This window comes from Lepisosteus platostomus, chromosome 6 (assembly GCF_059453375.1).
Source record: "Lepisosteus platostomus isolate fLepPlt1 chromosome 6, fLepPlt1.hap1, whole genome shotgun sequence".
Taxonomy (NCBI): Eukaryota; Metazoa; Chordata; class Actinopteri; order Semionotiformes; family Lepisosteidae; genus Lepisosteus; species Lepisosteus platostomus.
This window is the reverse complement of record NC_142616.1, coordinates 58,897,949-58,914,754: the sequence shown is the minus strand read 5'-3', so window position 1 is coordinate 58,914,754 and position 16,806 is coordinate 58,897,949. Positions and strand designations below refer to the sequence as shown.

The 16,806-nt window shown below is 34.1% G+C and overlaps 1 protein-coding gene across 1 annotated transcript in view; it reads right to left on the bottom strand.

The window, feature by feature from the left end:
- Nucleotides 1-16,806, bottom strand: part of grm7 (glutamate metabotropic receptor 7) — a 237,310-nt gene that overhangs the window by 158,146 nt on the left and 62,358 nt on the right. The window lies entirely within an intron of this gene.

The following is a 16,806-nucleotide window of genomic DNA, read 5'->3' as shown; positions in this document are numbered from 1 at the left end:
GCAATATGAACGTTCTATTTAAATTAGAGCTCTTCATTCAATATCCAACCCTCAAATTTCTCCCAAAGCATTTTGAGATTTTTCTCCAAGAGTTTAGTTATCAGATCTTTGCAATGGTATGAGATTTTTACATTTCTCAGTGTTCCTTCTCCATCTCTCCCATCAACACTTAACAACCTAGATAATGGAACTAACATTCTCCCTGAAATACACCGTACTGAGCTGCAGTATGATGAAATGAAGGATTTATGAAGAAGTAAAACAAAATACTGTAGACTAAATCAAGCGAACAAGGTGAAACTAAATACTAAACCACAAGAACCAAGCAACTGTTTGAAATTTAAACTTTATAATATATTATTTTACCTTTTCACCCTGCTGAGGTTAATTTTACATGAAGTGGCTAAGTGCTCATATAAAAAAACACACTGAAATGCACTGTACCAGAAAACATGATACAATCTGTTAGACTTGTTGAGAACAAGACAAAAGCTGAAGACAAAAATGTCTACTTAATATCTGGCTTTCCTGTTAGAATAAAACAACGATATATATGAAAACATATTGCGTCATATTTTATATTGTTTTTGTACTTTATCATGTTTATATTTATTCAGATCATGTGCATGTAACATAACTATTTGTGCATTTTCCATCATATAGCCACAATAAGCAATTTATACAATTTTACTTCCCAAAAAACATATCGATCTGTAGGAGACAAAGAATATTTGCATTTAAATATGCCTAGCTAATGCAGTCCTAGTGTCTTTCCTTGATTTTGCAGACAAAGAAAATAATCTCATAAAGCAATAGAAAGTTTTTTTTTTCAGTGTAAAAGTAATAATCTGTGAAACAAACAAATCTTTTGATTGAGGGAACCTTTCAGATTTGAAAAGAGAACTGCATTCTTTTTTGTTAGGAGGACTTTTTTAATGTTAAAAAAATAATAAAACATATTCCTTCCCTAAATGAAAGTTGCTCCTAGGCATTTCATATTAGCAGTAATGAAGCCATAGGTGCAGCATGATGGATGACTAACACACTTTTAAATTAGTTTTGGCCCTTGACTTCACTTCTTGTAAATATTAATCATGTTTCTAATTAATCATCAATTAACCATCACACTTCTTAACGTCAAGTTTGCATTACATTCTAGACCAGCCTGAAATGTTAAGCACAGAGATGTTAGTTTGACATTTGTACTGTGCTGTACTGTAGGTATTAATGTCTTTTTAGACACATGTGAATTTAAATTTTTGGTCTGCTTCAAAAGAATTTTAATGGAAATTATTTAACATGAGAATAGTAACTACATGCTGGATGTCAGATCATCACAATAGCTGCAGGTTCTCCAAGCTTTTCACTTATATAAATTTTATTTTCAATAATTACTACCCTAGAGCAAGGATTGGAGAGAAAAAAACACATCTTGAATTATTTCATTGTGTTTACTTGATTAAAATAAAGACCTTCAATTGCCTTTTTTAAAAGTAATACTCAGACTCTTAAAAAATATTAAGGATTGTACCAATGTATATTGAGTGCAAAACTCAACCTCTGAAATCTAGATATTTAAATGGGAAAAATCAGATGAAATAAAATGCCCAAATACAAGAACTACAAATTCTATTTAGGGCACAGAACGAAGAAACCAAATCAAAACCACATTTTATAAGAAATTACAGACAACAGCACAAACAACTATGGCAGGATCATAAGTACTGTACATTTTGTTTCCACTTTGATGGCATCTGACAATTGTGTTTAATTTGCACATTACATTTTAAAGACATTTTGTTATTAATTTATTATATTTCATAAAGTAATGTTGGTTGATCACAAACCATTCAAGTATCACAATTTGGTCTCTGTTATCAATAAACGTCAATGTCACAGAGCATAGTTTCTATCCTGAGGAGGAAGATAGATGTGAGCGACAACTTGATAATTCTTGCCCTTTTCACAGGGACTGGTATAGAGCAGTACAATTGAAAATATTATTTGTATACTGTCACCCACCCACCTTATAATCTGGATCTTTCACTTGTCCAATATACAGTATTTACTGAGTACATTTTCTGCTATTCAAATTTATTTTTACCTTTACAGTAAGTTTTAAAATACCTCTTCATTATCAACCCAGTTTTTAACGGAAATAATGTTTCTTACAAAATCAAATGTATATTCGAAACTTTCAAATATTTATCAAAATAAATGAAAGAATCAAGCCTTCATCTAGGGTAAAGAAAATGTGTTGTCCTTCATCATTACAGTACAGGGAAAAATTTGGCCCTATCAAAACTTAGAGATAGCAAACCTTATCAAAGACGATGAAGATTTATGAAAATTTAAACAGTACAACCTCAGTGGAGTTCCATATACCACAAACTCTTGCGCATGTGGAAGTTTCCTGATTTATTTTCGCAATGTGTTTTTCCCTTTATAGTTTTCCCAAAGCCTGGGGATATTTCTTTTGCCCACAAGCCTCGGGAGGTTTCTCAGCTTCAAAGAAAATGTCAGTGAGCACCAAAACTGCAGCAGCTATGGCATTGCTTATCAAGACTTGCAAACCAAGCCAGGCAATTCTAGGATGCAACAGGAACCCCACAAAGCTCACAAAGCTTGCTCACAAAACTTGAGAGCTGAGGCCTTTTTATCTAATGCAGTACTTCCCTTAAAGTGAATTGTATAGCTCCATATGCTTTTTTCAGCTCTCCAAGATTGCTCCAAATGAAGCTCAGGAATCAATGAGCTGCTAGAAATCAGACAATCTATGCTTATTAGCATCTTTCCCTCTGTATGCCAGAGCTGTACAAGATGATTATTTGATTGCCTGAATTGGGTTTTCAAGGAGCATTTAAAATGATTGATTATAAGTAGTGAAAATTGCTACTTTCAACAGTTTTCTTTAAGTTTTCCCCAAACTCCAAAACACAACTATTTTGAAAAATCTCATTCTTCTACCACTAAAGGAATGGGTTTATTTAACTGTGGGGTTAGTAAGAAAAGGATCTTACTAGAATCCTGGAATCTGTTACAGAATGGGAACTATATGCTGAATGTATTTAGACCTCTTTCTTATTTCTTCTTTTTTTAAGTTTGCTGAAAAAAATATAGTAACTCTTTTTATACAAGTAATGATTTCATTATTTTTCCCCCTGATTATTTAATTCCAAATTGACTTTTCCTTATAAATAAATTTCAATGTATTAATAGCTCAACAAACTAGTGCCACTGAGCCAAGGAAATACTGCAACCATGCAGTATTCTAAAAAAAAAAAAACTGATCGATATAAACGGTTCTATGCTACCAAAGAATGAATGAATTAATTAATTAATTAGAATTCATTAAAGTGGAGAAACGGCTATGCCATAAATAATATAAAACACAATTGAGGAAAAATTACAGGTTTAAAAGTCTTTATTATGGAGTCTAAGAAATTCCAGACAAATCTGAATAGCAATCTTTAGTCTTCAGGATTTGTTTTCTGCTGTACTGTAGCTCCAGCGCTTTCAGAAATAGTACACTCCTTAGGTTTCATAGACAGCTTACTGACTCTAGTCTTTATCTGCAAAAGAAGAGGGTAAAACCTTTACAGACTTGAAAATTAGTTTTCTTTCACATTCTCCCAAGGTTTGCTGTAAAAATGAATTTCAAAACACTGATTCTGATTTATTTGATCCCTGTCTGGGCATGTCAGCCTGCGTAGGTCCCAGAAGTTATTTCCTGTTTCCTTAAGAATTCAGTAATTCACTCATTTGAGCATTCTGATAAGGTTTTTTTTTCAGGGCCCATTTTTTAATTAGCCTTTTGAGTTCTCAGAATTAAATGTCATGACCAAGTCTCCTCCGTAAAACATTAAATGCATCAGGGAGCTTTCTACCATTAAATATGTCAAAATATATACTTATTCTAGTAACATTATTAACCTGAAACTGATGGTTTTCCTACCTCCCTGTGTATAATAAATGTAGTGGTGTTGAATTAGTACTTTAAAGATGTTTATATGAATAGATACTTTCCATTTTAGAATGACAGTTTTTAGATCGGATGTACAGTATAACTCCTGTGTGAAAATTTATCTTCTGCACAAGTCCAACCAGATGACCATATACTGGACTGTACTGCCATGTGTCTATGAGCATCAGAGCTTAATCTTTTGTTACCTGTATATTAAGTATTTGTCAGAGCTGCCCTTTTAATATAAAGCAGGGCAGTTACAATTTTATTACTTAGTTTAACTTGAATCACATAAATTGAGAATATTTATTTTCAAGCTTCCACTGCATCCAATATACTGTATGGACCAAGGGGAAGTACAGATGAACTACATTTCTTCATCCAGGCTATTTGCTGTACTTCTTCTTGCAACTGGATTCCCAATGGTTGACTGACATGTCTCCCATTTATAAACATCCAGTGCTAATAGCATCTGGCCACAGACTTAGACTTTTTCTGGGGGCTACTGTATATTTAATGAAAGATTAGGGTAAATGTATTTCGGATTAAATATATTAAATATGTGTAAGCTAAACTATCAATAAAATGAAATTAACCCTCAAGAGATGCAAATGGCTTTGAATCACTGGCATACCTCTAGATAAAACCAATTTTATCAACTGATGTAAACAGCAGAACTGAAGTTTGGAATTAAAAAGATTGTTAACCTGTTTTAAAATGCCCACTGGCATTTTAGTCATCAACTGTATTGTACGGTGTTCCATTTTCCTCTGTTTTACAGTGATAACACATTACTTATCTAACAATACTACAGAATGTCACAAATGAATTCTGAAATTACTTCTGGAATCAGGCCAAATCTATTAATCAATTTGTTTCCTTTAATTTGTTATGCAGTTTAGCAAAAGATAATGTAAACACACAAAAAAAAAACAGATTCTGAAAATGACATTCTATGAACTTCTACATACTTTGCAGGATAAGGTTTGCATAAATACTGTATGAACAGTTATTTTAAGATCTGATAAATCTAATACGTACAATTGTAATGTCTTGGAAAGTCCAGTGTCTTACTGTAACTTTTTATAGCATCAGTAAAATAGTTAACGGAGTTTAATATTTTCTTAATTATTCTGGATTTTCCTCCTGCTCTTAGAAAACTCTTATTTCTGCAATAAGGTACTATAATTGAGATGAACATTTCCTTGGTTTTGCCTCACTGAAATTATATCTTGTTTTAGCATTGTGTCACACTGATGTTGGTCTTGTACAGTGAGCCACACTAGTTTTTATGTCTGATTGGATGACAGTCAATGGGTGATGGACATTTGCACTAGGCATTCTTGAAAAATCCCCATTATCAGATCCCATTGTCTGATGTTATCCCATATATCACGGTGATAAAGAACCTCAGGGCTTGGGTGGCTAATGCTGTCCATACATGTAACAGCAATACTGTACGAATGTGTGCAGGGAATTGCCAAGTGACACACTAGTTCAATCTACCTTAAGACTGTTTTGTTCATTAATTCAGCAAACCCTGATACAAGGCTATTGTAATACTTTTATCACCCAGAAATTCATGTTAATTCATCTAATACAAATTATTAAATTAAACCATAGTATTCCCTGTTTACAGACAGCACAGGATATCTCTTGAACTCAAGAAGGAGTGAATTTAGTTTATTCATTATAAGGATTTAGTTTATTCATTATAAGGATTTATTGTTGATGAAAATACTGTAGTCCTTGATCTAACATTCATCTTTAAGAGCTTTGATCAGAACATGTTATTCTAGTGATTTTTCTAAATTTAGTTTGGCTAATATAGACCAATTTACAAAAATTATTAACAACTTCTTGTTGCCTAGATCACATCCCTGCTGTACAGTACCTCGTTACTGAAAGCTTGCCTGCCAGACATCTGCCATGTAATTATCAATATTATCAACAGTACTTTTAATGGGTGTGGTCTCTACTGCTTTAAAGCCTGCATCAAACACCCCAATACTAAAGAGACCTGGCTCGGGTTCTGATATATTGATGAACTACAGATCAATTTCTAATTTACCATTTCTATCTAAGGTTTTAGCACATGTGGTTGCACATCAATTACAGGCTCACGTGATCGCTAATAATTCGTTTGAACCATTGCAGTCTGGTTTTCACCCTAATCATGGCACTTGTCAGGGTAGTGAATGATTTACTTATTTCATTTGACTCAAGAACTATTCATCTTCTTATGGGCCTTGATCTTTGTGCAACTTTTGATACAGTAAATAATTCAGTGTTGCTCGAACACTGGCAAACGTTCTTATCTATCAGTGGTGCTTTTTTAACTGGTTTGACTCATATCTGACAGGCAAGCAGCATTTTGTTTAACTTAGTCCTCACAAATCCCCCATGGCTCCAGTCAATCACAGTGTGCTGCAGGGTTCAGTCTTGGGCCCATTGCTTTTTATTATTTATATGTTCGCTCTTGGTCAGATCTCCCCACGCCATCACTTATCTTTTGTTTATGCGACATCAAGCTCTGGTTGACATCAAATTCCCTGAAGCTAAATAGTGACATAATGGAAATTTAACTTGTGGGCAGCAAATGTCATTTGAAGAAAACTGGTGAGCTTCACAGTAACAGTAGATGGCTTCCCCATTCATACCAAACCCTGGCAGCATATCACTCCTACACTTAAATCTATACAATGGGTTCCTATAAGGTCACACATTCAATATAAGATCTTATTACTGACTTCTAAGGCTTTAAATAATTTAGCTGAATCATACAGTACATGTCTGATCTCATTCATGTTTACACTCCCTCCCATAGGCTCCATTGAATTGAGGCTGGTGCTTTGCTCATCGTACCAAGGACTTAATCTCTGACTTTTGGTGACAGTGCTTTTTTCTGCTCCAATGTTAGAGAATGCCCTTCTTCTGATGCTTGGAGCGACAAATTCTTTGACTGTCTTCAAATCTAAACTTAAAACCCACCATTCTACTGGGGCCTATCTCTGATTGTCCTATGGTTTATCCTGTATGTCCTTGTTGATTTTCTTTTTCTTTTATTTTTTAGTGTATGTTTTGTATTTTATTACTACAGTATGTACAGTGTCCTTGGTTAGAAAGGTTTATTATTAAAAAGAGTTATTATTTTATTATTATTAGTGTAATAGAAAACATACAGGACTGTCCATTCATTAAAGTTAAATAAATTGACATTGCCACCTTAGGAGAATCCCTGATCCAAATTGATATCCCCATATACAGATTTTATTTCTATAATTATCTATTACAGTGAGCAAAACTAATTATGAGTTTCCTAGGTACGTATCACAATAAAAAGAAAGTAGACTCTAATTAATCAAATATAATATCCACATTAGTCTTCCTCATCTTAAAAACCAAATTATGTAGTGACCTTCCCTAAAAGTGTCTAATCTCTAGTCTCTCTTCATGAACAGAAGGACGGCTTAATCTTCACATTAATGAATTGAAAACAAAACAGTACCGAGTGTGCTCCCAAATGCAAAATGCTAAACTTAGTTCTATGATACCAATTAGATTAAAACAATAACAATTTAAAAAATAATCTGCAAACTCATCATACACTTAAGTGATTTATTGAGAGGTACAGCACTCTGGACTGAACTCATTTTCACCTAAGAGGGACAGGGATTGATAGTGGCTGCTGTTTAATACCCCACAGAGAGCCTTCCCTCTTTAAGAGAGGTCACATCCCTATAGTACCTGCTCTTTCACTGCATTTGAAACCCTTTTATAAGGTCAGGAAGTTTATTCAAAGGCAAGGGTTTATATAGCAATATTGTGGATATTTAAGATAAAACGCAGCATGAAGCCATACTTTGAATCAATAACTTACAAGAGACGTTTGTATAGGATCATAATGCGCTAAAATATTCTGGAAAAATAGATAAAGTATCAAAAATATGGAACTAGCTGTCTATCACAAATTATTTTTTTACAATAAATGAACCATGAAAAATGGCTGGCAGAAAAAGGTTCCTTCAGGAGTCAAATAAATCTACAATAAAACACATTCTGAGACACTGATGATATCCAGCAGTTAAAAATTCAAGAAACACAGCATGTTGAAGATGTTTTACCATCTTTTTAAATTCTTTAAAAGTGATAACATCCTGATTTTACTTTTGTAAAGAATTAAAATTCAAACAATAGCTCACCTGGAATTTCTGAAACTAAGCATACACAGTGTCGTGTTTGCACTTATACTGTCCGTCATCTTTGATCACCTTGTGTTTCATGAAACAAATCTGCAGATCTTTCTCATCTACAGCTCGAAATGACTTGCAAAGCTACGTGATACTGAAAACCAAATTGCACAACAGAAAGTCTAAAAATACACATTTTTTCCCAATAGGCAGCATTGCTAAATGACAAAAACCACTGGTCCAGAACAATAGATTCTTTTACCTTTTGCAGAACATAAGCATGATTAATTCTTCTGGTCTGCTCTGGAAACAAGTGTATTTGTAATAAAGAAATGAAAATAATCACATTAGCACAAGGAGAGAGAAAAAAAAGCAGTGGCTCTAAAGACCTCCGCAGGAGCTGAGAATTTAAATAAATTAATCTATAATTTTGTGAAACAGAAAAAAATATGGAAATGCTTAAATTCACGGGGTTCCGAAAGGCTCAAATGCTGATGCTGAATGAGACCAACTTAATGAATGTTTCTTACCTGATCATTTTGACGAACGCATTAATGGCACTTAGAAACAAAACGACCATCCGCAATAAAGAACACTGACACTGATCATTAAGGGTAATTCTCAGAGAGAAAAGAAAATAATCAATTAATCTACAAGTCTCAACTCTGTGATAGAAACTTTAAAAAATGATCAATACATCAGCAAAATCAGTTCGATTTTTGTCTCAAACATGCAATCAATATGCATTTTAAAGGCTATATATTTTGTTGGGTTGCAATTGTTCAGGGTGGCATGGTGGAGCAGTGCTTAGAATTGCTGCCTTGCAAGTTTGTGTGTTGTCCCCATGTTTGATATGGTTTTTTTCCAGGTACTCCAGGTTTCCTCCCACTTCCCAAAAACATACTGGCAGGTTATTTGGCCAGGTGTGAGCGTGTGCATGTCTGTTTGAGTCTGTGTGTCTTCCCTGCGATAGACTGCCATCCCAGCCAGGGTTCACCCTGCCTGGGGCCTGGCTCCCCCGCAACCCTGAATTAGAAGAAGCATTTGGAAAATGGTTGGGTGGACTATTCACATTTGTACAACACTTTTCATCATGGCTAAATACTCCAAATTGTTACTATATACAGCAACCCTCCTAATGAACATACTGGTATTCTTATGCAAGCATACAGCTTTTCAACCATGTCATGGAATGAATCACCACACTGTGTGTCATTGACCACGGAAATAAAATAATGTGAAGGTGGTATATCTCCCCTCATTTCTAAATCCCCCCTCCCATGCCTGTCAACCAGCTTTGTAGCATTATGAGTTTGGCTTTTTAGAGTATTTGGGTTCTCAGAAGCACACCTGTGAATGTGATTATAATGTATCATTTGATTACTACACACATGAAAAATCATTGTAACATTAGAATTTTTAAAGCATCCTGGTGAATTAGTCGTCTTTATATTCTTAGCTAGTTTTGCCCAAACACTTACAGTACAGCCACTTGCGTTTCATTCATTTTGTACCTCCTGTCTCTAGAAAAGTTCAGTATTAATTAGCCATGGGAATTGCATAGTCCCTTTTCAAAACCTTTACTCAAAATGGGAATGCTCTTCTGTTCATTGAGTGGTGTGGTATTGATAGAATAAGGCTCAAAATCTCCCCTTGAATGCAAAACTGGTCTGTCACAGAAACAATGAAAGATAAAGGTGTAAGAATAGTCAACAAGCATGTTTGTCCTACTATATTAAGTTCTGTACTTTAGAGCAAAACATTTAACTCATTCATGCTGCTGTATGCCTTTTCACATTTAGCAATTCCATTATCTTTGCGGAGGTAAAAGGAATCACATTTGAAGAGCCTGTATTGACGCATAGTTCAAGACAATGCTGGTAAACTTGCTGTATTGATCAGTTTTATTTTATGTAGCACCTTTCAAGGACAGCAACCTTCACAAAGTGCTTTACATCACTGGTTCTTAATCCATGTCCTCAGGGAATCCTGTCTCTTCTGCATTTCATTCTAGCTGGACACTTAATCATCAGTTGTACATTTTACTGATATGTTTGCTTCTTTAGACTTTCTTTGCACTCAACCTTAGTTTTAAAAATTACCCAAGCAAATGTATATTATTTTCAATAACTACAAGATAAAGAAATATGTGCAGTATCTCCTCAACTTGCACCCTAAGAATCTCTTATTTTGGACTAAAAAAACAGTTGATCATCAATACTGTGGTAATATATACCATATAGCATACTGAGATCTGAGGAAAAAAAAAAGTTTAAAAATGAAAACTGAAGTCAATCAGCCTGTGATTAAGAACTTTACTATAGTAAAAACCTCAGGTCTTGGTACCCCAGTGCAAGGATTTAGAACTAGGTCTAAAGAAAAAATTAAATACTATATGATTAAGAACCTTAATAAACAAAATGTATTAAGTTATACAAGTGTATTTTTTGTTTTTTGTTTTTTACTGTTCAAACTTCGGTCTGCTCAACTTGAAGGATTCAAGCCTCATTTGCTTCCGGACTTTGCTGCTTTGTTCTCTATTGCTGGCACAATGGTCCATGTAACACTGAAAAAGACAGATGTTGAAACATTTGCTACTAGTCTTTTTGCCATTATTGAAGCATCTAATTATAAATCAACACCAAACCCCAGGCAAGCCAATGATTTGTTTCTCATCTGACAACCATAGAATAGAACCAAACAAAAGAGAAACTGAAACAACACTAAATGCCATTTCGTAAAACGAGAATGTAAAAAAAGTCCTAGTAATCCCAGTCACTTATACATTTTCTATAAGCATAAATACAAATTATTCCCAAAATGCACGTTTAAGAATTTCTATGAAAACACTTGGGAAAAGGCATGCTAAATGCAGAGGTCTAAATTCAAGCAATGCAGTCAACAACAATCAAGATAAATACTGTATTCCCATTTCAATTAGAGTAAAAAAGAAATAACTGGTTCAAAGTAGACTTTTTTGTTTTCTCACAGTCTTAATAAAAGAAGAAAATGACTGAAATGCAATGTACTGTAAGTAAATTTATGTTCAAGAGTAACCCTATTAAACTATTTTCCTGTCTTAAACACTGAAAAGAAGGAAACTTCAGTTCATATCTTCATTTCTAGTTTTCTTAAGCTTCTTTTAGTGTCATATAAACACATGAATGGTACAGTACCTTTTTTTGGCTATCTTTTTTTTCAAGGGTATCTTGAAAGGCTTCTTTGAAACGTTTTTCACAAAAATCAGCAAATCCTGTTAATTCACCTTAAAAGGCAGTTTGCATGGTATAATTCCCAAACTGAAAAAGTGGACATACTGTATATGTTTGAACTGTTATTCAATTTATTAAAGACCATAGTCGGGACCCACTCTAAATGATATAGCAATCTATAGGCTAAGAACTACTGCTTTACTCCCTGGTACTCTTGGTAGATTAGGCATTGAGTGTGAGGTGTCAGATCACTGCACTGTTGGCATGTATCGTATAAAAAGGAAACTCAGAGGTCTCAAACCAGGGCTAATATTACAAAGCCAAAGATTTCCACTTTACCAAGAAAACAGTTGGTGCACAGAGAAATTGAAAGGATTTAAATTAAATCCTGTTTTATTACCATTTGATTGCATTAGCTTTTAGCTGATTATTTTCGAATATAAATTTTAAAGTTAATATAATATATTTTATGCAATTTAAAGTAGGAGCAACAAATGTGTCTGATTTGTAAATACTGTAGTACAATATCTCTTTAACATAAAAGTCTTCATATCTGAAGCATGTGTCACTTCATACTGCCACAAACCTAGTTCTAGATTTGAAAAATAACAATTGTAATTTTATAGATTAAGACTATTAAGACTAGGCTCACTAATACAACTTCACTCTTAATCCTGGTTCCATTTTTGCAGCAATGCCAAAAGGCATAAGACCTTATTCTTATGCAGTAAAGGGAATTTGTATTTTTCTGTTTGTATTTTTGTTTAAATCTCTGTGTATCTTTTCTGCATCAGTAGATCAGTATGCCTCTAGTGGTTTCAGGATTAGTTACTTAATGCAGGAGATCCAGCTCCCCATTTTCTTAGAAGTACTGTGTGGTATTTCTTTTAGTGTCTGCATGAAAATGCCTATCTATCTTACACATCTGAAGTGAAGGGGTGCTTCTCAGATGTGGTGTCTCTCACGGTGGAAAAGGGAATTCTTTGTGGCCTGACAGGTGGATTACTGTCAACTGATTTCAGGACTCAGTCTTAGTGACACCTCTCCCATGAGGGATTTTCAATAGGATTTGTGAAACCAAGACAAGCAGATCGTGATAATTAAACACATGTAACACAATGGATATTTACTGTAGCACTGGGATATTTGCAAACTTCAACCAACCAATATTACGTTAACTGTACTGTTGATTGTCCATGTGAGAGACATGCATACCCCTAATTAGCATGACTAAACTGCATATCTGACTGTTGGATTATCAAAACAAACTCTAGTTTTTCTGCCTTTCATTGCTAATATTTGCATTCTAGATGTTCATTGCTTAGCCTTCTGATCCTTAAAACAAATTAAGTTACACTACACACTGCAAGTATTATAAAACAGACAGCATTAATTTAGCAATTACATTAATTAACTTTTCTTGAGCTGTTCTTCTGAATTAAATATTATAGGTTTTCTCACTCTTAGCCCACCTCCTTTCTAAGTTTTGTTTTTTAGTGTGTGTGTGTGTGTGTCAATTCACATAACCCTCTGGCTTCATACCAAGTGAGGCTGCAGTATGCAATCATGTGGTTATGTGCTTCAAAGAACCCTAAGACACCAATTTGCTTTGCCCTGTACAATTCTTTACAAAGATTACTGATCACTCCACAAAACTAAAACAAATAGTTTTGAAATTTCCAGAAGTCAGTGCCACTGTTCTGGAATTAGGAGTCAAGAATACTGGTCCAGGCCTGGAGTGCCACAGAGGATAGCACTGAATTCACAGTTTGTAACTGTGTAACTGATCCCGTGACTGTTTTTGTGAAAGTTGTGAAATATGGTTCAGATTTGTTTGCTGCATTGGCATTGGAACTATGCTCATGAATCACTCTAAGGAGCATGTCAGAAGAGCATGTCTACATCTATTGGAAGTCTTTTCCAAGTTTATTCTGCACATGTTGCTAGAGAGACATGTTTTAAGACAACCAGTGAAACTTTGTAGTTGTATAATAAAATAGAATATGGAATGAAAATTGGAAATTGCATATACAGTACTGCATCATTCTGACTAGGCAGCCTATTAACCTTACATCAAATGATCATTTAAGAAATGTTTGGATACATGGAAAAAACAGATATCATTAGCTTTTAAATTATTTTCACCAGCTTAACATGCTAATATTGTGGCTGTGTCAAAAGGATAGAGAATAGTTGACCAAGAATGAAAAAAGACAATCAAATTTAAAATTTTTGCAAAGTAAGCTTTTTACTTGGTAAGTGTTCTGGAAAGATCCTGCAAAGACAAAAATCAATATTGTTGGGCAGAGCATAACAGCACTCTAATGATTATTCTCCAAGATCTCTAGTATCCAATTTGATTTGTTTTTGGTTTCATGTAACATACTGTATTACTGCAGACTGTATGTTCTTAGAGTGTTTTCATTGCTTTTATATTTGTTTTTATTATTATCATTGTATTTTTATTTTGTTTTTCTCAAGTAGAGCAAGAAATTAACGTTATAAATGTCTTGCCAACCAATATTTCAAAGACAAATGTGAAAAATGCATTATTGCAAAGAACCCTATTTATTCCTTTTCTTAATTTGAATGCTAATAGCTCAAATATCAAAAGCAGATAAAGGGTAATTGAAGTATAGAGCGAAATATCTAGCCATGTTGTTGAACCCAATACCATACCCAGGCTTCTTCCAGAAAAACTTAATCAACACCTCAGTGTCCAGAATTCATGGATAATATTAACTTTGGATACACCGTGTACATTTCTCTGGACAATTTTTACCTGGATAATTAAGATAAACTAAAACCATCTTATTTTTCTTTTAGACATACAGGTAGGTTACAACTTAGAAACATCAAGCTTTAACTTTATTACATAGTAGTTGGGGGAGTGAAATGTAATTAGATGTGTAGAACAAGCAATCCCCACAGTCAATATCAGGCTCATAAAGTTACTATGCAGAGAACAAGGTTGATTTGAACTTAATTTGTTAAAGCTCTCTGGTGCTGGATTTTATTATGATTAATTCAGTGGGCAGACACTCTCATCCAAAGTGACTTATACTGTTTTTGTAGCCATTTATACAACTGGGCATCACAGTATACTGTATTGAAGCACTTCACTCAAACAAACAACAGCAGTGTTCCAACCAGGATTTGAAATTATATTTCCCTAACCACTGCTCTGCACTACTGATTGTCATTACTATGATGTGCAGGCTGGAGGTGAGGTACAAAACAGATTTCATTTTAAATCCTTTTTTTCACTTTCAACTATTTCAGAGTGCCAAATAGGGCTCTTTATTATTCAGTATCATGACTTAAAGCAATATAAAAAAAAAGATTAAAGTCTATCCAATAACATTCGAAGATCAAAGATCACAATGTCTTAGTCAAACCATTTCTCAATGTTGTAAAACATTGTAGATGTCACTCAGTTCTGAGAATTAATCAGATGAGTGTTGTCAGACCACATAATTTATTACCACCGTGAGTCCATTGTCATGGAGTCCATTAATCCCTCTTAACCTGATGCTTTCAGTTCATTTGTCCTATATTTTTTCAGCTTCATGAAACACAGAAGTAAACAAACAAATTGCAATTTGTTGACTGGGAGGTGATTGTAATGGGGTCAATCCACCTGTTCCAAGAGGATTCTTCAACAGCTCGCAGCTACAGCTACAGCAGTATTTCACAACTGTTCTTACAAACCCAAAGAACCTAGAGGATTACTTCACTCATATTATTGTCAACTGCGTACAGAACACAAATCTAACAGAGAGCAAGTCTTCTTTCAACACTGCTTGCGTTTAGTTTTTCCTAAGAGTTTTACAATTGTAAGTCAAGATAGAAAACCATAAAAATTGGATATACTGTAATCGATATTGTACTGTATATTGTCCTCATATACAGTATATTTCGACAGCCATAATACACCACTTACTGTATAACAAACAACAAACTTTTCTAATACAATCAGTATCAAAAGTATTGTTGTCATTGCACGTGCTAAAACGGATATCAAAGGAGACATTGACACAAACCACACAATATCCCCTTTACGAATACAAAAAGGTCCAACACAACACAACAGTTAGGTTTTTAAATGTCAATAAGTGAGCTCAGGATCTTTCATTTACACTAGTATAGCTGGAAAATGGTATTCTCTTTATCAATCTGATAATAAAATTCTTATTCTTTGTTGACTAAATATTTATTGATGCCAAAAAGAGTAAATTAAAATTACTTTTAAATTGATAGTTTTCTTTCGGCAGGTATTCTTACTATATGTAATGAGTATTATTATCGATTGAATCTGTCCTCAATTTTCTAGTACAGTGGAGAGTTACAAACAACAAACCTGTCAGGCTATCCAACATCAGGCTGCTGATTGAGACCTTGATACCACACTGTACAATGTTACTGAGACCCAGTTAAACTGCAAAGCAAACATGGCCCAGTGTCAAAATCATTTATAATTGCAAGCCTCCTTACCCTGTTACAGTCTAAAGTGTTTAAAGTGTTTGATGTAGCAAACAATAGCCCGGCTTTCAAATAGGAACTAAGTTTGCGCAGGTTTAACCATGCTGTCAATATAAGTTGTATCAAATAAACCAGCCTGGAATTACTACTTCCATAGAACTGCACAGAGAAGAAAAAAAATGGAATGAACAATTTACGTACATCAAAACCATGAGTAGCACAACACTAGTGGTTAGTGTCTGTTTTAGTTTATGTAAAAATATTATTGAACCATTTTGAAATTGCGACATTCTATAGTATGTTTAATTACATTTTTGTATCTATCCAAATTTATTTTTGACGCAATACACTCAAACTGAACAAAGCAAGAAGAAATGTTTTTAAGTCAGGTATGGAGTAATTGATAATTCATGATTGCCTGTGTTATTCTTAAGTAGCTTTGCCGTGTAGGCATTAAATCATCTCATTAAAGGGCTGATTGGGCACAGGTGATAAGATGAATTAACTTGTTGAATGTCAAGGCTGTTTAAAATCAGTAAATCTTGAAAAAGAAACCAATTAATATTGTTTATCAAAAGACCAATGCCTGTGTGCTATGAGTATGCTGAATACCTCGTGTGGAACTGGTAGCAGTGAACTCAAGTCCTCTTTAGTGATCAATCAGAGTGTTGTGTAGACAACCCTGATAGATATAAGTGAACATGACACAGATATGCCAAATGATACTGTATTGTACGTTGATTGTGGTACAGCTGACTGTTTAATAGGAATGTCCAAGTATAATGGCCTGATTTAAAGTAGCTTATATCTAGGGAACTCTACAGTACATGTTGTGGCAACCTGACTACTTTGCACTTGAGAAGGAAATTAAACCCTATTAATTCGGAAATTAAACCCTATTAGTATAATATACTGTACAGAGGTACAGTATAAATGAGACCCCACATAAAATATGATA